Below are 26,467 nucleotides of genomic sequence, written 5' to 3' on the forward strand. Positions count from 1 at the left end.
TAAAATACAGGGAGCAAAAGGCTACTTACAATTTGTACAGAAACCAAATGGCAGTTGAGTCGAGGGGCATGAAAGGGAAGCAGTGGTCGGGAAGGGAGTGAGACAGGGTTGTAGCCTCTCCCCAATGTTATTCAATCTGTATATTGAGCAAGCAGTAAAGGAAACAAAAGAAAAATTCGGAGTAGGTATTAAAATCCATGGAGAAGAAATAAAAACTTTAAGGTTCACCGATGACATTGTAATTCTGTCAGAGACAGTTGAACGGAATGGACAGTGTCTTGAAAGGAGGATATGAGATGAACATCAACAAAAGCAAAACGAGGATAATGGAATGTAGTCGAATTAAGTCAAGTGATGCTGAGGGAATTAGATTAGGAAATGGGACACTTAAAGTAGTAAAGGAGTTTTGCTATTTGGGGAGAAAAATAACTGACGATGGTCGAAGTAGAGAGGAAATAAAATGTAGACTGGCAATGGCAAGGAAAGTGTTTCTGAAGAAGAGAAATTTGTTAACATCGAGTATAGATTTAAGTGTCAGGAAGTTGTTTCTGAAAGTATTAGTATGGAGTGTAGTGTGGAAGTGAAACATGGACGATAAATAGTTTGGACAAGAAGAAAATAGAAGGTTTCGAAATGTGATGCTACAGAAGAATGCTGAAGATTAGATGGGTAGATCACATAACTAATGAGGAGGTACTGAATAGAATTGGAGAGAAAATGAGTTTGTGGCACAACTTGACAAGAAGAAGGGACTAGTTGGTAGGACATGTTCTGAGGCATCAAGGGATCACAAATTTAGCATTGGAAGGCAGCATGGAGGGTAAAAATCATAGAGGGAGACCAAGAGATGAATACACCAAGCAAATTCAGAAGGATGTAGGTTGCAGTATGTACTGGTAAATGAAGAAGCTTGCACAGGATAGAGTAGCATGGAGAGCTACGTCAAACCAGTCTCAGGACTGAAGACCACAACAACAACAACATTCATGAATGCTTACATTGCTGTTTGCTAGATCATCACAAATTACAATGAAAGTTTCACAATTCTGGATAATTGAATAGAAAATCCCAGTGAGTTTTTGTATAAAGTTTCATATTCAATACAAATACACCAGCTAACTTGCTTAAATGTAAGATCCTATTTGTCTGAAACAGTGATTTGTGCAGAAATGTTAATTACTTCATTATTATGTAAAAGTTTATGTTCCTATCATGTATTTGCAGTAATCTGGTTATGTATCATCTGATACATTTATTACTTCTTACGCCAGTCATTGAAATGTAGCAGTAACTGTGATTGTTTACATTACATAGAAACTACAAAGAGCTTCATAGTACAGTATGCATCCAAGTTTATTGAACCACTAGAGTAGTTTTACTAATTACATTCCAAACTGTTTGTTTGATATAAATAATGCAAGTAGAAAACATTTAAAGCACAAAACATAGAAGTCATATTCTGACATGGCAGCTTTCAAGGTATTGCAGATTTCCATTGACCTGGTACTGATCTGTTCTTGATGTACTGGCCTTTGCACTATCTTACAGGCTCAATGAGATAAGATGAAACCCAGAAAGGAATAAAAACCATAAGCTTAAAAAATTATTCCTTCATAATAAATTAATTTATTATCTAATTAAGACAGGTTGTTTGCTTCAACTCCCATAAAATAGTGTGTCCTTATCTTGCACTTCACATTTATAGATAAGTCTACATGCAATGAGATCACTGTACATCCAATCCTTGGCCTTTCTGATCATGGTGGTCAATTGCTTAGGCTCAATTACATCAGCGTGTGCAACAGTTCCGAGCATTCTTGGAAATCTTTTAGGATAATAAATGAACAGGGCCTTAAAAAATTCAATGATAGCCTAAAAGAGATAGACTGGAGCCGAGTTTATAGGGAAACAGATGTAAACAAAAAGTACAATTCATTTTTAAATGAATTCATGTCTGTATTTGAGTCCATCTTTCCCAAAAAAGTAGTTAGAAATAGTCATATAGGCAATGCCAAGAAGTCTTGGATCACTACAGGGATAATAACATCTTGTAGAACAAAGAGGATGTTATACAGTTCTCTCAGGACTTGTAATGATCCAAAGAAACGACAACACTACAAACTTTACTGTAGCATTCTCAAGAAGGTTATAAATAAATCTAAAAGTATGTGCATAAAATCAGAAATTGAAAGCTCAGAAAATAAAATTAAAACTATATGGAATGTAATAAAGAGGGAAACTGGCAGGACAACAGGGAACATGTCTCAGGTAGAGATTAAAACAGGGGACAGTATCATAAAGAAACCTGAGTTGGTTGCAGAAATATTTAATAACCACTTTTTGAGAGCAGCAGAGAAGACAGGCTGTAATGGTTCCATGGAAGAATCATTGTCCCTCCTACAGAAAGCTATTAGCAACAGAATCCCACAGCTCTCCTTATCTCCAGTTACTGTAAGCGAAGTCATAAGAGTAATTAGATCATTAAAAAATAAAAATTCTGCTGGTGTGGACAATATTTCTAGTAAAATACTGAAACACTGTTATAAATTTGTTAGTCCCGTCTTATGCAACATATACAATGCATCCCTACAAGATGGGATTGTCCCTGACAGACTTAAGTTGGCTGTAGTGATTCCTCTCTTTAAAAAAGGGGATAAAAGCATTGTTACAAACTATCGCCCAATATCCCTATTAACTACCTTATCGAAAATTCTAGAAAAACTCATGCACAGGAGGATTGTAGACCATCTCAACTTCCACAGTATCTTAAGCAAAAATCAGTTTGGTTTTCGTGCCGGTCTTTGTACTGAACAGGCAATATTCTCTTTCAGCAACCAAGTTTTGGAAGCCATTAACAAAAAAATGTCTCCAGTGGGTATTTTTTGTGATCTTACGAAAGCCTTTGACTGTGTAAACCACCAAATTCTTTGGAAAAAGGCAGAATACTATGGTTTAGGTGGTACTGTTGGCTTGTGGCTACAATCATATCTACAGGATCGGAAGCAGACTGTAATGCTAAATGGCTCTTCTGGAGAACCTGCCTCGTCTGAATGGGGCACGATAACGTGTGGTGTGTCTCAAGGCTCCGTTTTGGGCCCACTGCTTTTCCTCATCTTTATTAATGATCTTCCTCTTTGTTCTGAGACAAACAGCAAATTTACCCTGTTTGCCGATGATACCACAATTCTAATTGACGATTTGATTGATCATGATCTTAAAAAAACTACAAATACTGTTTTTAATGACATCTTAAATTGGTTCTCCTCAAATGGTCTCTCACTCAATGCAGATAAAACTCATTATATGAGGTTCCATGCATCACAAAGTAATCCCGATGAAATTGACATAAAATGTAGAGATCAACCAATACAGAAAGTTGAAGACAGAAAATTCCTGGGTGCTTACATAGACAGTAAATGTAATTGGTCAGTTCACATTCTTCATCTATGTAAAAAACTTAGCTCGGCAACATTTGCATTACGGGTAATTTCTTCAGTGGCTGAAGTTGACGCTATTAAGGTTGCCTACTTTGGCTACTTCCACTCATTGATGTCATATGCTATCATATTCTGGGGGAACCAACCACTTGCAAAAAAAGTTTTCACCATCCAAAAAAAAGCAATCAGAATAATGTGTGGGGTCCATCAAAGACACTCTTGCAGGCACTTGTTTCGGAAGACAGGTATCCTAACAACTGCCTCACAGTATATTTTTTCCTTGCTGACCTTTGTGTGCAAAAATTATTCCATCTACCAAGACAACAGTAAATTCCATGGTTATAACACCAGAAACAAAAACAATCTACATTTAGAAATGAAACATCTCACTCTGGTACAAAAAGGAGTTTACTACTCCAGCATTAAGCTGTTCAATGCTCTACCACTACATATCAAATGTGTTCATACAGAACTGCCAAAATTTAAACGAGTTCTCAAAGATTACCTGACAGAGAAATATTATACTGTGGATGAATACCTGAAAGAAAATGTATACCATCACTAAACTTATTGTGTCTAGAAGTAGTTCAGTTGATCTTATTGTGCATTTGGGCATTAGCACACTTTTTTAACAACAGATTGGCTGTACATGTATTTACTCTTGTAGGCCTAATATCTGATTTAACTTTGTGCTCTTATCTTTAACCTTTATTTGAAACTCCTTTTTCTGTCAAATGGTTGTTATGTTATCTAGCTGACATTGTATCTGTTACTGTATTTATAGTACGTCTTACTTAAACTATGTACAATTTGCCATTGAATTGCCCTTGTATTTATTGTAAGTTTAAATTGAAACCTGTACAATTTGACACGTTCCATATCCTTGTGATTGACTCACTAACTGGACCTACGGAACAAGAAATAAATAAATAAATAAATAAAATGGACTGGATGTTGTGATGGGTCACCAGCTGCAAAGTGGGTAGCAAGGAATGGTATCAGTAATAGCAAGTATGATGTCTTCACCTTCAGTTCATTTATGGCAGAGATTTTATTTGCTTGGGTATTATTCATGTGTAATAACTGCATGCAAACTACCATTAGCCTCTGAGGAAATGACAATTCATTGAATAAAAGCACAGATTCTGACACAGAAGGTGAGAAACTGCATTTCCCTGTAAGAGAAAAAGATTACTGTAGAAGTACAGGTATGACTACATCATACATGAAAAAATTCCAAATGCTCAGTCTGGAATCAGTGTTGACTCTAACTCCAAAAGTGTGGACTGCTGTTGCTTCTCACATTGTGTAATAAAAAAAAATAAAATAAAGTAAATAAAATAAAAAAAGAAAAAAATAGTACATCCTACAAGTCAACCTCTTTCTTTCATTTTCTTAATACTTGTATACAATCTTGAGTTTTCCCTGATGCACCAAAACTGCTCCAGTGATACCAATCTTTAAGCAGGGAGATAAGCATCTGCCCAAAACTGGTGGCAGCATTTTATTTCCCCCACTTCCTCCAAAGTTTTCAAGTCTCTAATGTACAACTAGATAAATAACTATTTCAAAAAGCATGAGCTCCTCTCTGACAGGCAATTGGGATTCCAGTATGGAAAAAAAACTACTACTGCTGCCACTAAATTTGTTGCCATGTGTTAACTGCATTTCAGAATAAGGATCTGGTATCTATTGTGCTTTTTGATCTCAGCAAAGCCTTTGATTGTATGTCATTTAACACCCTACTTGCAAAAACAGAATTTTATCATATACACAACCCAACTTTAGTTGTAATTGAGTCATATTTAAGCAACAAGAGACAGTCTGTCTCACTTGAAATTGGCACTCTTTGCAGAAGAAAGTTGGGACTGGAGACCTACATTGTTTGGTCTTTGGTCCATTTCTGTTCATCATTGCAATTAATCATTTATCATACCACATAGGAGCTAATTCAGTAGTGTGTTATGCAGATGAGACAGCACTGCAGAATACACACCATGCCACCATATAATTGCATTTGGCTACACAGGAAAAATTAGAACTAGCAATGAATTGATTTACTTCTTATCAACTCCTTTGTAATCCTGATTGAACAGAGGGACTAATTCTGTGGTTAACTAAAGCTATATAAAGTAATCAGTAAAAATACTAGTCTTTTACACTGATTCAAAATGAAATGAGGAGAACATTTAGCTCTGTCTGCAAGACTGATAGATACAGTCTGTTATGTGAGCCTCGCTGCCCCCTTTTTTTAACTAATTTGAGCCTGATTTTATTCTGAGAAGCTCAGTAATGTGTGTAAATACCGTAAATGTAAATTTGATTAGAAAAGTACTTGAAGTGAAGTGAAGCACAGATGGACAGCAAGAAACTCTTTAGCGTGCAGTCCCTGCATTTAATGAAAATTGCTATTTCAGTGATAAAACCAAGTAAAGTATATTTAATAGTTGCCAAACAATTGTGTATATGAATTTTCTGAAAGTGAAGAATAGAAATATCTTGTTTTTTGGAAAAGGAGGTGAACTTCATTGTTGACACTGGCTATCAATCGTCAGAACTGTAAGTGTACAAAGTTCACTAAAATACAGGAAAGGAAATGCATTCTCTATAGTTTTCATTCAATACATAACGACCTCTTATAATTTCTTAATTGCAGTAATTGGATTATGTTCTTGTATAATGGTATGGTGCTGAACTCCACTGACAAATTTTTATGCAGCAGGATGTGTAGTTTGAAGGAAGTTTATGTGCTAAGCAATCTCCTTTTCTCACGAAACCAGATTGCTGTTTGATCTTATTTACTTACAACAGTGGTCCCTTAGGTATGAAAAGCTATGAAAACTTGGGCTCAAAGCTATCCACAATATGGCCCAAGTAACTAACAGAGTCGTATTGGAAACGTTAAAGAATAATAACTTCCTCCAAATTATAATACATCACCAACTGATGCAGAAGCTGATCGCTCAAGGAGGCAGTAACCAAAATTCAGCTACCAGTTACAACTTAAAGTAAAAATCTCAATCAAAAATCAATCTCTCTCTCTCCAAACACACATATAAATATTCATATTATTAAGATAAAAATCATTTTATAAGTCACCAATGAGTATCTGAAAGTGACATATTATGGTCTATTTCAGTCTTACATTTCCTGCAGCATACTGATTTTGGGACATATCTATGTCAACAAAAATCTGAAAAAAAATGAAGACAATAATCACAATTATGTGCAAAGTGAAACCTGAGGAACACTGCCAACCTTTGTTTATTGAGTTCAAGGTATTGACAATTGTAACCTTATACAGGTGCACAGCATTGTTTTATGTGAAAAGAAACTTAAATGTATTTGACAGCAGAGAGAATATACACTTCCACAACACTAGAGGCAAACTGTAGATCAATGCACCAAGACTGCACTGACAGACAGCAAATTCACATAAAATACCATTCTTAAAACTTTCTCCCTCATTGAGATCCCATCTTCCCTGAAACAACTCACATCCATGTCCACATTCTGATGCATCTGTGGCCAGTTTAAGGGTTGGTGCATTTTAGGATGACTCAAAAATTTAGCTATCAACTGAGCCTGCTTAAAATTGTAAAATGCCCCCACTGTGCTGCCACCCCAAAGTTTCTTAAATTCACTTTCCATTTTATCTTTCTCTGCATTAGGATGTGCTGATGAATGATTCAATCTTCTCTTGTACTTTATGTTCAATTAAATCACTTATGTGCCTCTCCAAACTAGCAAAGATAGAGCCTGAAAGAACACTAACATCCAAATTGCTGCTTTGCTCCTACACTTTTACCCTTACTTGTGTGTCTGGAATTTGTCCACGTACTGCTTTCAACTCCTGTTCAGTTATTTCTTTTAATTGCTTAAGTCCCTAAATTGCTCCATCATTTCATTGAGTGCTAAATCACACTGTTTAATTGCCTCAGAATATAACTCCTCTGTTAAGGTAAAAAGAATCATTTGTAATTGAGATATTTTATTATTAATCTCCCATTTTCCTTATGTGACTCATTGATGTGACACTGAATTTTGGTATCTGTTGCTTGTATTTAACTTTTTAATTCTAATGTACTACTCTCTATACTAGCATTAGCAGTGTCTAATCTCATGACCAGTTTCTTCAATCCTTTACATTGCTACTCAATTTCTCACTAAAATTTTTAAACCACTCTATTACCATTCACTTTTATGCCTCTCATAACTATGGACATATAATAACTATAATAATGTTTGTGTAGTTAAAACTATCTTAACACTGTAACAGTTCAGGCCCTGAAGCTGTATTACAACATCAAACCTTGGTTGTCAATCCACTTGGAGTATACCTCACAACGCAAACACCACTGCCAAAAGTAATTCAAAACTACTCAACTTGGATTTCATACAGCACACCAAATTTTTCTTGCATGGCTCACTACGTTGATATCCTGATGGGCAGCTGGATAAATGTGATAATCGGACTGCACTATTGAAGGAAGGTGAGTGCAACAGTTGTAGATACCACTGTTGAAGGTTGATGAATCACAAATGTGATATGCAGTAGCTGCTGTAAAATCATCATGGGACTGGTGACACAACTGAAGCCTCCATAAGTCCTATTCATTGATCTATTTCATGTACTAATTAATTTATTCTTCAGCGTACTTGTAGTCAATAGATCTAATGATTGCTCAGTGACTATTCAAATCTTCTCAAATTCCTAAGTTTCAGTGCTGTCAGTTGCTTTTGCACTGCAGCATAATCTTGGCTGTTGACCCCCATTGCTAAGCACAACAGCTATTTATTTACTAAAGATTCTTCCAATAAAAACTGTTAATTTTTTCTTCTCATCAGATTCTCATCTCACCTTTCCAGCACAGAGATGTTCTTGTTCTGCACTGGGTTGCCAAGATGAAACATTCTACCCAGTCCACATGTTATGTGATGTACTATACATGTAAATAAATTTCTGGTCTCAGTTGACTAATAACTCTGACCTCCTATGTTTAAATTTCACAGTTCAGAATAGTTGTGTATTTTGTTGATATAGACTTCATGTCTCTCTGCACCTCCTTCTGTGCTGGAAACTGAAAAGGTCTCTCACAAGTTCTGTTCTTACAAGAAATTGTATGAGTCTTTTTCTTTAACATCAACATATTGACTGATTCATTACAGTACTTGAACACCTCATACAATACTTCAGAACTGTATCAGTTACAATTTCATTTGATATTAACTGACATTCATTCTCACATGAATGACAACTATCAGAAAAGTGACATCCAAAATTGCCTCTGATTTTTTCATGCCATTGGAGTGATTGTCATAGGAGTTCTTCCTGCAGGATATGCATCATATCTCTGAGGCAAGATCCAATGCCATGGAATAAACAGTCCAAATGGCAGATAGTTCAAAATGTGGTGAGTGTGCTACTGTCATCCCTGCTTACAGATACACTGTTTCCGTCCACTCCAGAATACCTCCACCTTAAGAAATCAAACTTGAAAATGGCATATTATACTAGCTCACTACTTAAACGCCAAAATTCTGACCGGGCACTATGAACCAGATGACCGTGGGCATTTTGCTGTATGCATGTTACTGTTGACACCTGCAAATAATATAATAGATATAACCTTCTGAAGAGGGGCACAAAGTGTCTGAAATTAGTAAAGAAATTAAATGCCTTTTATGCAATTGGTTATTCATTACTTCTTTATATACAATTACAGTTGCTGAGGATGGATAAAATACCAAACTTAAATACAGCTTTTATGGTGGCGATCATATTCATCAGTTCAGTAAATGCCATGTATATCACCAAGGTGATATGTTACACCACATGGTATATTTAGTTTCTAAACCTATTCCACTCTGAGTTGTCAATTGTTAATGAAGATTTGAATAAAACTGGTAACTACCAATTGTAATTGAGCACTGAATGGTCAAGCAACACTTAGATCAAGTCAGTATGTCTCAAATTCTCAATTTCATTTGAGATGCTTTGACAGAACAGCAACTTAAAGAAGATTACACAGATTATTTAGAATTAACTGTGATATATTGTAGCAAAAATGGCATATCCGGTTCAATGGAGATATCAACTAGAGCAGTGGTGATCAAACATTTTTGCTCAAGAGCTAATACTGACAGTGTGTGGCACACAAAAGGCTGCATATGTCTCAATCTTATTATTAACTGGTAATTTTCATAAATTAGTGTGTTATGAGCTCCCACTACACTAGCTATAGTAAGGGCATGATAAGTTGGCCAACCTCCTAGTACTTATCGTTAAAAGTCAGCACCATTTGGAATGTTTTGTGTCGACTGTTCTCTGTTTCAGATTTCTGCTACCCTCAATGATCTAACAGATGTGACTTAACAGTTTCATGGTGAAATGTCATTGGTTTTACTATGGGTGTGATGACTTTGATTAATAATAATGTTCATACTTATCTACAGGGTGCGTCAAAAAAGTGTATACACACTTTGAAGCGTCATAGAAAATTTATTTCCCATTCTAAAATTAAAATTTCTGGAAATAGAAAGCTTAAAGTCCAATTGGAAAAATAAATGTACTTTGCAAATGTGATTAATGTTAAACTGGTGGCTTTCAGCATCAGTACATTTCTGAGTACGAGTCACCACTGATTCCATACATCATACCAAAGTGTCCAATGAGATTTCTGCACACACCGCCTAAATCTCATTCCGTGTTTTACTGTGCCCCATAAGAAGAAATGCAGGGCGTGAGGTCCGGAGAGTGTGCAGCAAACTTGATTGGTCCCCTGCGTCCTATCCACTGGCCTGGCACTTTGTGATCCAGGTATGCTTGTACGTCCCTATGATAGTGCGACGGGGTACAATCTTGTTGGAAATAAAACTCATCATTACCGTGTAATGCACGAATGGCACGGAATATGGAGTCAGCAAGCATTGTTAAGTATGTTTCTCCAGTAACTACCTTCAAAGCGGAAAGGCCCAATGAGTCCCTTTGCAAACAAACCACACCACACATTTTCACCAGGCAAATTCACAGCCTTTTCAACTGTAATGTGAAGATTATCTTCAGCTCAGTACACACAATTGTGCCTATTGACAGTTCCATTGAGTTTGAATTGGGCTTCATCTGAAAATGTTATGCTACCCATAAATCCTGGTTCACGTCTCACCATCTCCTGAACCCATTCACAAAATTCTAACCTTCGATCTGGATCGTCGTCACTTAGCTGTTGCACCAGCCTTGGAATGTACACACAAAACTTGCCTTTCTTCAGAATGCATTGCACACTACTAGCACTTACATTACTCTCATGTGCCGCTTGCCTTGAAGATTTTTGAGGCGAACACTGAAACAGTTCCAAGACCGCAGTCGTGGAATCATCACTTGTAGCTGTACGAGGTCGCCGTGATCGACCTTTATGCACATCACACACTGGTCCGTGAATTTCAAATTTGTCTCATATACGTGTAATTGTTAATCTTGGAGGTGGTTCTGTATCATACTCACTTCTCCACTGTCTTTGAACCGCAGCTACATTCTCAAACTTCCAGTACCACTTAATTATCTGTTACTGCGCTTCAACGCTCAAACGCATGTCCGCCATGTTGCAGTTACTTCCTTGCCACTGCTGCCACCTGTTGAAGAAACATAACATTACTTTCTCACAGATATTTAACCTTGTAGAATGGGAAATAAATTGTCTATGACAGTTCAAAGTGTGTATACATTTTTTTGACACACCCTGTATTTTTAAATGCACTGTTGAATATGAAACACCATCATAGAAGTTTGATATATGATATTAATGCCTTTCTTCTACTCACTGCATTGTATTACACCCCCTTTAATTAATTAAATGCTCCTTGCTACATATTTGAAGATGACCCTACCTGTAATGTTACCTCTCTGTCAAAATTTATACAGTAGCAGCTGAGCGGTATGGCAGTATGAGTTGCACATGCCCTTGAGCTGTCAGTAATGGAAAATAAAAAGTAAGACATTCCCCCTCTCACATCATCTAATCCCCTAGTGGCCATGCTACTAATCCCTTTGCCATTGAGGTAAGCGGCCAACTTTACTTAGCTGACGGTCGAATTCGCCAACCCCAGTTAAAATTAAGCACATCTCAAAATACTACTGTCGTTGTAAGTATTTTTGTTTGTTATTGTACAGCAAAACTACACCCCTAAGAACTGATGTTAGCTGACTTGAAGTTAGTTGACATTTTTGGATTTGGTTGCTAATTGCTAGATGCATGTTAATATAAAGTGCTGGTAGGTAGGACAGCTTGGCTGTGGAAGTGGAAGGGTAGCCCACAACATAGACAACAGTATTCACAATTACAAGCACCCAAGCTTCTCAATTGAGCAAGGACATAAACTTGGTTACAAACATATGTTAACCTTCAACCAGTGAATAACACCAATAAAGAATTACCAATCAATAAAACATAGATAAAGGACTGCTTTACAAGAATGCTTAAATTAAGTACAATCATGAAAGCTAAGTTACAAATTTTATGTTAAGCTTCAACAGGTGAATAACCCCAATAAAGAACTCTCATTTAAATAAAACAGATAGGAAAATGCCTTACCAAAATGCTTGAATTGTGTAAAATCATGAAAAGCTCGTTTGCAACTTTTCTCACAAACTACTTAGGAATTTAAAATAAACAAATTTGATCCGTTTAATCAGAAGGTAACTGCCAAGTCCAAGTGACCGAAGCCACTCAGAGCGGACGACCGTCCCAACGCTGGTCATCAACCGACATCGTCACGGCCTAGTGGCCACCGTACTAAAACAGACTAACGTTTCGGTAAGCGACCGACAACAACACAGGAGTAACAGTGACTGAAAGTCTGTGTACGCCTAACAAAACACGGCACACCCTGAAACGGGAGCAGGCACAGCTGACTAGCAGCCATACAACCGCGAGCAACCAAATCTCACGTCGTCCGTACTAACACGGGAAATGACAGCGAGCGACAAGGTGCCACGCGCAAAGCAGCAACCGTGCCTACCCCTCGACCACAGAATGTGCCTTGTTTCCTTGTCTATGGTAATACATTTATAGCACACAAGAAACGATTTAATAATGGCATTAGTTCAATACAAGATCAGTTAACAGTTAAGTCCAGTAAAGATTTACCCACGGATTTTCTTTCAAACCAACTTCCGGACCATAGGCGGAAATTAGTAAACTTGGCATAAGTTTTCACCAGACCGGTAAACAAGAAATCAAATTAAACAGTAGCCAAAATACAGTCATGATACGCAAGCCCTTCAAGACTTTGCTATCTTACTCACAGTTATCATTAACGGTGAAACATACACAAATGAATGACAAGAAATTCACCATTGAAAGCAAAAAAACAACACACCACAAATGTTAAATTAATTTCCAGATGATCCAGTCACTGAAAGCTCAGTTTCACAAGATTAGGGCTAACCTCACTCGGCAGCAATACATTTGTGTGCATGATAACTAGGTTGCCCAAACAGGACTCCAAAACCCAAAACAGGTCACACGTTAGCTGTCTTATTCTCGGATACTAGGCACCACCTGGCTAAGATAATCGCGACGAAAAAAAAAGTCTCTGAAATTACAGCTGCCTGCAGCAAAACAAATGAGTCAGGGTGCATGAACGTAAAGCACAAGCGTTTCAGCCGGAGCGTAACCTTTTCAATGCACATATGGACAGAACAACACATGTGGGCATAAAGGGAGAAGCAGATGTGTACCAAGCAAATCATACTGCACCAAAATACGACCCACGTCATGTCCACAAACCAGAGCACTGCTCCCGGAGCTGGTGTCTGCTCGCTGGACTGCCACACCTTTCTGTCTCCCGGAAAGCGATGCTGACTGCCGCCTTGCTTAACGTTCCCTTCTTGGCCATGCACAACAACTCTTCTCTTGTCACCTCAGAGTGTGGCCGCAACATCCGTTCTCCCCTGCTGTCTGCCCCAGACTCCCGTACTCGTACTCACTCGCCCGTTAGGGCTCCCTCCGACAGGAAGCGCTCGCCACACAAATACTTGATTCGGCCCACATGCAGCCTTTGGGTCTCAGTTTGATTATTGCTATACTAGAGAGACACACAGGTAGTCTCAATAGAACGGGTTTATTTCTTGAACACAACTTTAACAAAGTCCACAATGTATTATGGAAGTAAAGTCCCTTCAAGTCTGAAATTAAACAGAGTTCTTCCACAAGTGAAAAATAAACAATAGTTCTCCAGTGGGAAACAAAATTAAAGTTCAATCAACAAGAGAAAATAATCATTTGATAAGTGAGAGTACAACACTCTTTAAAGGTGTGCTAAATCTTAGTCTGAATAAAGTTAAAATTTAATGTAAAGGAAGTTTCTTAAGTCTTGGGTTTGAAAATAAAGTCTGCACACTAGCTTAAGTCACGGAAGTAAACATTCGAAATAAGAGTATCTTAGAGTTCTGATGGTCAAACAGAATAGAAAATTTATAAGTCTGGCAAGGATAGAAGCACAAAGTAAAGTCTTGGCACTATCTTGTTAGTGAAGTAAAAACAGTAGAAATTATGCCAAGTCCCAGCTAGCCAGGAACACTTAAGAGTGTAGGTGGAGGAGGTGGCATGCTGTCCTGGAAGATAGTGGCCGAGTCCGCAGCCACGCATTGCTCAAATCTTCTTGTCGGTTGCTCACTGCAATGGAAGGGGCTTGCCAAGCTGTGCACCATCCTAAGTAGCTGCCTCATAGTAGGATACGTGTGGGCCTATTTTTGGCACGTGGCACAGTGGGCGCAGGAAGATGTGCGATAGAGTATATCGATGACTTCTACTGTCACCGTGCGTGCTGCCGGGATGCCTGGCCAGAATGTTGTTGTTGCCATCTGCCAGTTTGGTGGCAGAGTTGCAGAACTCAGATTTCCCACGGTGTTTGTTCCATAGGAGCAAAGCTCATGGCAACCTATAGTACTTAGACGTTGTGGCGTCCTGTCATTATTGCCTAATGAATAGGGTGCCATTGCAAATACATCATTTCGTAGATTATCTTCAGGGTCAATCCATCGCACAGTTATTTATTACATGAAAATATTTACATTCCATGACGAATTTTAAATATTAAGGAGATGGGACCTGGATAAACTGACTAAACCAGAGGTTGTACAGTTTCAGGGAGAGCATAAGGGAACAATTGACAGGAACGGGGGAAAGAAATATAGTAGAAGACGAATGGGTAGCTCTGAGGGATGGAGTAGTGAAGGCAGCAGAGGATCAAGTATGTAAATAGACGAGGGCTAGTAGTAATCCTTGGGTAACAGAAGAAATGTTGAATTTAATTGATGAAACGAGTAAATATAAGAATGCAGTAAATGAAGCAGGCAAAAAGGAATACAAATGTCTCAAAAATGAGATCGACAGAAAGTGCAAAATGGCTAAGCAGAGATGGCTAGAGGACAAATGTAAGGATGTAGAGGCTTATCTCACTGGGGGTAAGATAGATTATGCCTACAAGAAACTTAAAGAGACCTTTGCAGAAATGAGAACCACTTGCATGAATATCAAGAGCTCACAGGGAAAACCAGTTTTAAGCAAAGAAGGGAAAGCAGAAAGGTGGAAGGAGTATATGGAGGATCTATACAAGGGCAATGTACTTGAGGACAGTATTATGGAAATGGAAGAGGATGTAGATGAAGATGAAATGGGAGATACGATACTGCGTGAAGAGTTTGACAGAGCAATGAAAGACCTAAATCAAAACAAGGCCCCGGGAGTAGACAACATTCCATTAGAACTACTGACAGCCTTGGGAGAGCCAGCCCTGACAAAACTCTATCATCTGGTGAGCAAGATGTATGAGACAGGTGAAATACCGACAGACTTCAAGAAGAATATAATAATTCCAATCCCAAAGAAGCAGGTGTTGACAGATGTGAAAATTACCGAACTATCAGTTTAATAAGTCACAGCTGCAAAATACTAATGAAAAAACTTTACAGATGAATGGAAAAATTGGTAGAAGTTGACGTCGAGGAAGATCAGTTTGGATTCCGTAGAAATGTTGGAACATGTGAGGCAATACTGACCTTAAGACTTACCTTAGAAGAAAGATTAAGGAAAGGCAAACCTACGTTTCTAGCATTTGTAGACTAAGAGAAAGCTTTTGACAATGTTGACTGGAATACTCTCTTTCAAATGCTGAAGGTGGCAGGGGCAAAATACAGGGAGCAAAAGGCTATTTACAATTTGTACAGAAACCAGATGCCAGTTATAAGAGTCGAGGTGCATCAAAGGGAAGCAGTGGTTGGGAAGGGAGTGAGACAGGGTTGTAGCCACTCGCCTATGTTATTCCATCTGTATATTGAGCAAGCAGTAAAGGAAACCAAAGAAAAGTTTGTAGTAGGTATTAAAATCCATGGAGAAGAAATAAAAACTTTGAGGTTCACCAATGACATTGTAATTCTGTCACAGACAGCAAAGGACTTGGAAGAGCAGTTGAATGGAATGGACAGTGTCTTGAAAGGAGGATATAAGATGAACATCAACAAAAGCAAAATGAGGATAATGGAAGGTAGTCGAATTAAGTCAGATGATGCTGAGGGAATTAGATTAGGAAATGAGACACTTAAAGTAGTAAAGGAGTTTTGCTATTTGGGGAGCAAAATAACTGATGATGGTCGAAGTAGAGATGATATAAAATGTAGACTGGCAATGGCAAGGAAAGTGTTTCTGAAGAAGAGAAATTTGTTGACATCGAGTATAGATTTAAGTATCAGGAATTTGTTTCTGACAAGAAGAGAATAAAAGCTTTTAAAATGTGGTGCTACAGAAGAATGCTGAAGATTAGATGAGTAGATCACATAACTAATGAGGAAGTAGTGAATAGAATTGGGGAGAAGAGGAGTTTGTGACAAGAAGAAGCGACCAGTTGGTAGGACTTGTTCTGAGGCATCAAGGGATCACAAATTTAGCATTGGAGGGCAGTGTGGAGGGTAAAAATTGTAGAGGGAGACCAAGAGATGAATACACTAAGCAGATTCAAAAGGATGTAAGTTGCAGTAAGTACTGGGAGATGAAGAAGCTTGCACAGGATAGAGTAGCACGGGGAGCTGCATCAAACCAGTCTCAGGACTGAAGACCACAACAACAACAACACCCACTAGGAGAAAGTGCAGTATGCGATATTTAATATTTTCCTTATGTTTGTGTTTGCATATGTTGAACTACAAAGTGTACCCTTTCTGCAGCCAAACAACCGTGTCTGGCGTCCAGCATGTCATCAAAACTATAAACATATGATTGTCGATCGTACACTCTTGCATGTGCGTGAAGTATTGTTACAGTACAGATACTGTTTCCTTAGTCCATCACCTCAACCCTAGGCTTTGTATATAAAAATCAAAGAAGTCAATAGAGTGCATTGTGAGATGGAAGCATCAAATGAAACTACTGAAGGTGTTCAAATCAAGAAAATTATTAATAATGCAATTGAACTGACTGATTCTACAAAAAGAGCAGAGATTTAATTTGACAGACAAGTTCTTCTAGACAGATCCTTCATATGAGCATGAAAATTGTGTTTTTCAGAAAGTGTGTAACTATTACTAAGCTGAGAGTCATATATGTTCAGCCAATGGAGGTGTTGAGCACGGAGATCCATAATAAATTCTACAAAAAATGAGGAAGAGAAGCAGTATTGTGTGCTCCAGGTTGTATCTGGTAGTTTTTGTATGTTTTCATGACAAGCAAAGTAGAATTCATCAAAGAATAAGAATTTTTAAAAGAAAATGTGATTGTTGCAATGTTACGAATGTTATAGATACACATAGTTGTGTTTGCACTGTATTATAGAAGTTTATACAACATGTATATAGCATCGCAGATTCTTCCAATCTGTTGTGTTTTTTCTACTTCCAAAACTAACTAGTTTTTTTGTTTGCTAATTTTTATCTTTTTTTCAATACATTTATCTATTGGCATGTGACACTCACATAAAAATCTCAAGCTGTTATGTAGACTTCCTTTCACTTGAGTTTATCGTTCAGGATATTATTTTAGTTGTTATGCTTACATTGACATAAATAGATTACATTAAGGTACTCATAATCTGAAAATAATTAATTGATATCCATACTAAAATTCAAAACATGCAAAACCTTATGAATTAATGTCTCAAATGCAAGAAAGATGAGCTACACCATTTGAAATGTAAGCATTCCAACTTACCAGTAACACATCTTAAATTATCTGAAACCAGTCATGTTCTGAAATAATTAAACTTAAAGTTCTGAGTATCTACCAATTTCAAGGGACTCGGTTTCAATTTCCGGCTGGGGCAGGAGATTTTCTCCACTCAGGGACTGGTTGTTGTGTTGTCCTCACCATCATTTCATCCCCATCTCCAATGCACAAGTCGCCGAATGTGGCATCGAATGCAATAAATACTTGCCCTCAGCAGCCGAACTTCCCCGAATGGGGGACTCCCAGCCCACAATGCCGTAGGCTAATTTTCATTTCATTTCAGATTCTGTTTTAACCACTGTTAGAGTCTGACTTTCGACTACATGCTTTTGTTACTTTAATTTTTCTGTACAGTATGATGTACAGTACTAATTAATTAACTCATTAATTAATAATTTCATGCAATTTATGCAAATATGCAATATCACACTCATACATGGTATCCACATCATGTAAGAATAACAGTGTTCATATATTTTTCTAAACTTCTAACCACCAACATTTTTATAGCCAAAAATCTCATTAGTTGAGATAAATCATCCAAAACAGTAAAACCTGGCCTAGCCAATTTTCAAAGCATAATATAGTTTACAAAATAAGAATTTATTCTTACACCCATCTATAAGTAGTTGAATGTCATCCAGGTCTGCAGTTAGAAAGCCCGTGAGTAAGACTTCTGTCTACCTGGTGCAAAAATTGTAATATGGGAGTGCAGAGGAGAATAAGATCTGACAATATTAGACAATGTTCAAGAACAACTGATGTGCATTGGTTGGTTGGTTAGCTGGGAGAAAGCTGTGTTCCCTGGAGGCCTAAAGAAATCACCAAGGCTGTAGGCTATGTGGAGAAGTTGTCTCTGTTTCTAAAATATGTCTAAAAATCTAGTGCAACTACAAAATTTTTAAAAGACTTATCAAAACAAAAAATCTGTCTGAGAAAACTATAAAATTATGTGTCAGTATTACTAACCAGTACTTTTTATTTATTCATTCATTCATTCACGGACAAATTTCTTTGTGTGGGTGTCATCATTATACATATACACAGTGATTCTTATTAATGTTTGAAAACCCCAAAGCAACATAGATGATGGTGTGACTAGTAATTTAATACAAGACACATGGGGCCACAAATGGGAAATGCCTCATAAGTGGATGACAAATGTTGAAGATATGATGTCACCAGATGACGTACCTTACCACACACGCAGTGACTGGGCTTGTTGACCCTACACTTGCTACAAGTGGGTACTGTTGCACATCACTCTGCTAGATTACTCATTTTTCAAACATCTTTTGTAAATGTGATTTGTTGTAAAATTAGAAGTTACAAAATTATTATTCTCACTGCAACCAAGCAAAAACTGTTCTTATTTTGTGTTTCTTTCCTTTTGACCCTCCTTTGTTTGTTTATGGACTTTATTTACTGGTAGTGACAGTTCAGAAGCTTATAGTTATTTACTTGTGATGCAATTCGTTATGTATTTGCTGTACTGTACTTTGCAACAAACCAGTGGAGACTGTAAGACCATGAATAAAATAGTAAATGCTACCTCAATGTAAACACATAACTGTGTTAGGCAATGTAGAAAAATATTGCCTGCCACACGCAAGACTCGAACCCTGAGCCCCATATGCTAAAGTTGGGCAGGTAGGCCCAGAGTCACAGTGACATATGCATGCTATTTTGTCACTGACCTACACAAGGCCAGATCAAAGGAACAGAAAGAACCTAATTCAGGCAAGAGAAATGAATCGCAAGATTCTTCTGCAAAGACACCTAAGTTTTTAGATTATGTAGAATAATTTACAAACTAGACATATATTGCATTGTTTACAAGCATGCTTCTTGGCTACTTTGTTATTGGCCAACCTGATTATTTATTTGTAGTCATTTTTATTATGTAATCTCTTTACCTGAGTAAAAATTATTTCTTAGTAAATACACTTAAAGATTTGTTTTAAATTTACACAATTTGTTTATGTTTTTGGTCTTTTTCAGTAGTTTATTATTTAGCTTAACTCCATGGTAAAACATACTGGTTTGGGTGTTAACTTCATTTGTTCAATCCAGATACAGGCAACCACTGCATCTGGTTTGATGGTTGTCTACAGAGCTGTTTACTGCATAAACTGCTCAGTGTTTACTGTACAAAAACTCAAAGCTGTGAAAATTCCCATTCTTAAACAGCTGGATGAAGTACACCCTTGCTCATTATGCCGATGGCCCCTTGCTGCAGTCTGAATACATTTCTTCACATTCTGAGCATTTGCACCTCAGAATATTGGAGTGTCAACAGCACCTCCATCGCCTACACCAGCACACCACTCGTTGCTACGTGGGAGATGACACTTTTGAAGCTCCTACCAGCGCACCACCAGGCGAGATCACATTCCTTCACTCACTGTTCCCCTGAGTGGTTGCGCTGCACACACACGCCAACAGTGGATATGGAATTCATATGATCTCACCACCTGAGACTCTGATTAGCTGGTGCATACCCTTAAGCAGCCAGAGCTCAGCCCAGATTGTGTCCATCTGTAGACTTATGAACATTAGTGTCAAAGATTCCAGAAAGGAACTATACATCAATGTAGCATGATGCAACTAACCATTAATCATATTCAGCATCTTATAAGAAAATATCAGCATTCTCGGCTACTTATTGCTGTCCAGAAGCATCATTTGTTTATAACTCAGCACCACAGGAGAACCTATGGCATTCAAAGTTATGCATAACTCAGTTATCAAGTGTTATAGTGTAAATAAACTTATTAATTTGTTAAACAATGGAAATTCCAGGATGGAATGTAACAATATTATGAAAAGGAAAGTTACTGCTCACCACATAGCAGAGATGTGCTGAGTTGCAGATAGACACAACAAAAAGTCTGTCACATATAAGCTTTTGGCCAGCAAGGCTTTTGCCAAAAACAGACCACACACACACACACACACACACACACACACACACACACAGAGATGCAACTCTCACATACCTGACTGCAGTCTCTGGCAAATGAAGCCACACTGCCACCAGCAGATGTCTGATTGTATTTATTGCCACTTTGTCTATTGATACAAGAAATATTATTTCATAACTGATAATAGAATGCATGTGTGCAAACATTGTTCTTAGGCAAGAGCAGCTACACCCTGCAGTTAATATTCATAGCATGCTGCGCTAATTTTTTTACTGAGTTCTGTGATACGTTAATTAAATTTTAATTACCAGTCAAAATATATACTTAAAAATTTCATGCTAGCTACACACTCTACTGTTCAATGGCTCTGTTGTGGTTGAAAACATTGGTTCCTGTTAGATCACCAAATTTAAGCTGTCAGATGAGGCTGGGCACTTGAGTGGTCAACCATCAAGGCCGCCATGCCCTGTTGACCTACTGGGGTAAACTCAGTTCTGTGAGGACATTTGATGAGTTATTTGACCAAGAGGTAGCAGCTCAAGGGCACAAAAACTGACAACATCAGGGAGAGTGGTGTGCTGACCACACATTCCTCCATAGCCACATCTACATCTGATAACACTAGGCAGTTGAGGATGACACGACGGTTGGGCCTTCGGACGCCTGTTGGCACACAGTTTATTGGTCTTTTTTATATTAAGAGTTAGCTCATCATTTGCTACCCAGTTGCAGACCACTGTAAGTGCCTGGGCAGTTTTTGCTCCAAACCGTTCTAGAGTCTTTTCTGTAGCTATTACACTGCTGTCATTGGCAAATAACACTGTTTCACCTCATGTGGTGCACTGTGGGAAGTTATTAATGTAAATGAGAAACAGTATTGGGCCTATCTTGCCTTCAGTTGCCAAAATTTCACAGCTGCCAATAGGCACATATAAAAATCACATATATTATCGGAGCTTTTGGAACACAGTTACTTCATCAGCAAGAAGAGAGTTAAATACTGAGGAAGGTTAAAAAGTAAGGGCAGGTCAGAGGATGATCATTATAATGTCTGACTCACACCTCTCCCTCCCAAGGAAGAAATTATTACTGTCAGAACCTAGGATAGTGTATGTACTTTTATATGAATAGGCCTAGTGAAATTTTGTCCCCTCGAGATAAGTACTTGTGGTATCTCATATCAGTGCCACCCCCACTAGCAGCATTCTACAGACAGTAACGGAATTACAAGCTTCCGTTGAACACCAACAGCAATCGCACAGGATCTGACAGACCCAGAAGAGTGCATCCACTGAACCACACTGCCAGTGGCTTTGCATTATGAAAGCCTCTGCTGCTGCAGTATAGGATGGCAGGCAGCAGCTACTCAAGTCACTTGCGCCCAGAGCCACATCACCATGTGACGCTATGCAGACACCGTCTAATCATGGTTCCGACACCATAGTTCGTGGTTAGTATGGTGAGACTCATCATTGTTGACTATGAAATTACTGGACTCTGTTTCTTGGTGCATTATTTGTAATGATTCTTCATTCAACTGAAGAAATATGAATTAAGTAAATCTTCTGTTTATTGTGTTAACTTACTAGCTAATCATTTCTGCTCCTTTCCAGCTTCCGTTTGACAGCAATTGCCATAACTGTACCAACTATTTGCACTAGTAGTGGTACTTTATATAGCAGTAATAGTGCTTTGTACAGCAGCAATATTTTTCTTTCACACCACGATTTCCGGGTGTTGAGAGTTGAAGCACTGAACAACTGGAAAATGTGGTAACATCCGTCTTTGCCAGATCTCCTTCTGGAGAAGACAGCTGTGTCATAATTTAAAGGCAGCAACTGCAGTTTAATTTTTAGTGTGTATGTGTTTATTCTGATGACCAGTTCAGAATATCCAAACTGAAGGAATCATAAGGCGGTATCAAAAATACTAATCAAACATGATTTGTACAATGAAGAAAATTATGACTGTGATCATCTAATTCTAACACAATAGAAACAATGACAAGTCATAAATGAGGCAAATGAATGATACTACAAATTATGAAATGGCTTTTAGGTCACAGATTTCAGTTTTGCATTCAACTATGTTGTATTTTCTTATGCTGATGCAAGATTTCCTGCATAATGCCACTGTCAATTAAATGTGGTTTAGTGACTGTGTGATGTGCTGAACATTTCGCACAAAAATCAGAATCGACAAAATGATACACTTTCTCCCATATAACATCAAAATAACCTGGTGCTGAGAGTTCACTTTCAGAGCTGGTCATTCTGAAAACATGGCAGCCCACCACCCTTCACTCACCTTGCTCTTCACCATCTCCTCTTTAGTGTCTGTTGTAGCTTATACAGATGATTCTCATTACTCTTCTGACATGATCACATTCCCCTTTGTGTATATTCTGTGTATACATTGGTAGGTTGGGGATGCACAACAGTTTAGTTTGTCTCTAAATGTATTTTTTTTACATTCAGTTGTACTGCTTACAATAACTATACTCAAAATGGTCACAAAGATACTGAGAGTTATCTGGGAAGTATTATCTGAGCATGTGCTACTTGCAGTAGATCAATTGAGTGAATGCCACTTAAAAGGCAGTTCAAGTGTATGGAGTTTAGAATGCATTTCAGAAGTGCTGAACATCTGTCTTTGCTGTAGACAGGTAACACAGTCAGTAAGAATATTGCCTGCTATAGCCGAGGGTCACAGTTCAGGCCTTAGAGCATCACAACATTTTAAATAATCAGGGAATTCTGTAGCAGCTGTAACGTAACAAATGTCTGTATGGTCTCTTTGTGTGTATAGTTTATGGTCACTGTGGAAAACCAATTTTACCTTCTTGCTCTGGAAACCAGTTGGAGAAGTAACCGGCCCGTGGGTATCTTGGCTTCAAACTCCTATTCCTCCATTGCAGTGCCTGTGCAAGCCTGAAATATTTCTTAGAAAATAAGCTACTGCTCAGTGATCTTGAACTCTTCTTCTTTGCAATACATTTGCATATACCATTACAATGCATACATTGCATTTAACAGTTGTTTACACTGCTTTATCTTGTACATCATAACTGTCAAGCAATGACTCATTTTATTTCATACGGGTGTCAACAGCAATGTTTCCCACTCTTGGTGTCCCATGGGCTGGAGCATATCTCCTAGGTGGGATGTCAGACACATGGCGTAATTGCTCGCTGTAGCAAAGGCCTCACTAAAAACAATTTAGAGCATTGTAAAAAAAAAGAAACAGGAAGAGATACAACAAGCAAAGAAGATGTGAATAAAATTAGATATGAAGGTACCCTAGCAGATAACCCCAAAACAGTGGCTGAGATTTTTAATAAACACTTCCTATCAGTAACTCAACAGATTGATTGCAAGCCCAATGTTGATGAAGCTGTAACTCTCTGTCAAGCAGTATATTCAAGCACAATTTCAGAAATGCACCTTAATCCTGTCACTGTAGAAGAAATTTAAAAAATCATAATTTCTCTAAAAAGTAAGAACTCTGCAGGGGTTGATGATATATCTAGTAATTTATTGAAATATTCATGCGTGTGGATAAGGGACATTCTCTGTCACATTTTCAATGCTTCCCTTCAGAAAGGTGTTGTTCCCAGTAGACTTATGTATGCCATTGTGAAGCCCCTGTACAAAAAGGGCGATAAAGCTGAACTAACTAACTATTGAGCTATCTCTTTGCTGACAGCTTTCTCCAAAATTCTAGAAAAGCTAATACATGTAAGAATTACTGATCATCTCATGAAGAATGGAGTTCTCAGCAAGAGCCAATTTGGCTTTCAAAGGGGCCATTCAACAGAAGACACAGTCTATGCACTTGCAAATGAAGTCCTTGGTGTCTACTGTGATTTATCCAAAGCGTTTGACTGTGTTGATCACCAGATTTTCTTGCAAAAAGCAAAATTAGTAGGAATGAGTGGTGTTGCAGGCAATTGGCTACAGTCATACTTCCAAGACAGAAAACAAAAAGTTGTCTTGAATAGCTCAGGTGGAGTATGTGACGCTTCCTCAGCTTCTGAATGGAGTTCCATTACATGTGGAGTGCCTCAGGGCTCAATTCTTGGACCACTATTATTCCAGATTTTTATAAATGAGCTAGCATCATGTACAAGCCTGCCGTGTAAATTTACATTATTTGCTGATGATACCGCAATTTTTATGTGTAGTAGAACAGACAACAATCTTGAGGAAATCATTAATCACATACTCTCAGATATAGTTAATTGGTTCAAGGTGAATGGTCACTCATTAAATTCCAGTAAGACCACCTTTATTCAATTCTGTACAAACACAGAAAAAAGAGAGAGAGATAAGTGTGACATGTGGTAATCAACCAATAGAAAGAATGGAAACAGCAAAATTTCTTGGAGTGCACATTGACAAGAAAATGAACTGGTCTTCACATATTATTGACCTCTGTAAGAGGCTTAGCTCTGCTACCTATGCTTTACAGGTTGTCACTACATGTCTTGAACCCAACACTGCAAAGGTGGCATACTATGGCTATTTTCATTCTCTCATTGAGTACGGAATTATTTTTTGAGGCAACCAGCCATTAGCAAGGAAAGTGTTCATTGCACAGAAGCGAGCTATAAGAATTATATGTGGATTGGGGCAAAGAGACTCGTGTAGAAGTAGCTTTCGAAAACTTAAAATATATACAATTACATGCCAATATATTTTTTCCTCTCATGTGTTTTGTTTGTAAAAATATAGAGATATTTCAACCAAACAGTAATTATCATGAGCATAACACACGGAGGAAGAATGACATACACAACGGGCACAGAAATTCGAGCTTGGCGCAAAAGGGTTTCCACTACACTGGAGCAAAACTCTTCAATGCTCTTCCTCCTGAAATAAAGACAGAGATTCATAACAAAAGTAAGTTTAAGAAAGCACTAACAATATTGTTGCTAGAAAAAGCTTTTTACAGTCTAGATGAATTTTTAACTAAATAAATTGTAAAATTTTAGTATTATATAATACAAGTTGACATAAAGCCATTAAGAATGTTATCTAACCTGAGCTCTGTATCTGTGTGTGCTCTGTATCTGTTTTCTGTGGTGCTTTAATGATTCTAAGAAAATATGTATTTTCTTTTCCTGTATTGCTGCCCAAAGAATTTACTGTATAAATTTTTATATAATTATGTACCCAAATTTCTGTATGTTCTATAAGATTATCAGATTGTATTTGTAAAAAACTGACTCGTTCCACGTCCATGTGAATCCAACACAGTTGGACCTATGGAACACGAAAAAGAATCAAATCAAATCAAGCAATCAGCACCGTAATATCACCATCCACTGTCAGTTCTGCAGATATGTTGCATTCAGCCTAGCACACAGTAGATGCACAGATAACAAAAATTCCAAGTACAGAAGTTGAGTCAGATGTCATCAAAACTAAAAAGAAAATTCCTTTTTTAAACATCACAGACATCATTCATCAGATGGAAAGATTAAGGTATAACATATTATTTTAAGCCAAAGCCATCTGCTGCATCTCATAGCCTCTGCTTAGACAGTCTTATTCTACAGTTAAATCAAATCAACTTTAACTACTTTATAATTCACTCCTTTGATAAGCCACAGCAACAACAACATGTTTTTCACGCTAGTTACGTTTTCCATCCCAAATAAAAAGTTGTACTTCATAACAGCTTACCATACAGTGAATTAGTCTCTGATCTTTAAATCTTAAATCCTTATTTTATTTTTTTAGTCCTCCAAATCCTACATGTATAGAATATATACAAGGATATTGGACATGGTTAGGTATTTACAAGATAAAATACAGTTTGTATTGCAGTCCTAAGGACTATATATTAAAGTAATTTAGCAAAGAACAAACATTACAGGCAACATATA

Source organism: Schistocerca piceifrons, chromosome 9 (assembly GCF_021461385.2).
Source record: "Schistocerca piceifrons isolate TAMUIC-IGC-003096 chromosome 9, iqSchPice1.1, whole genome shotgun sequence".
NCBI lineage: Eukaryota > Metazoa > Arthropoda > Insecta > Orthoptera > Acrididae > Schistocerca > Schistocerca piceifrons.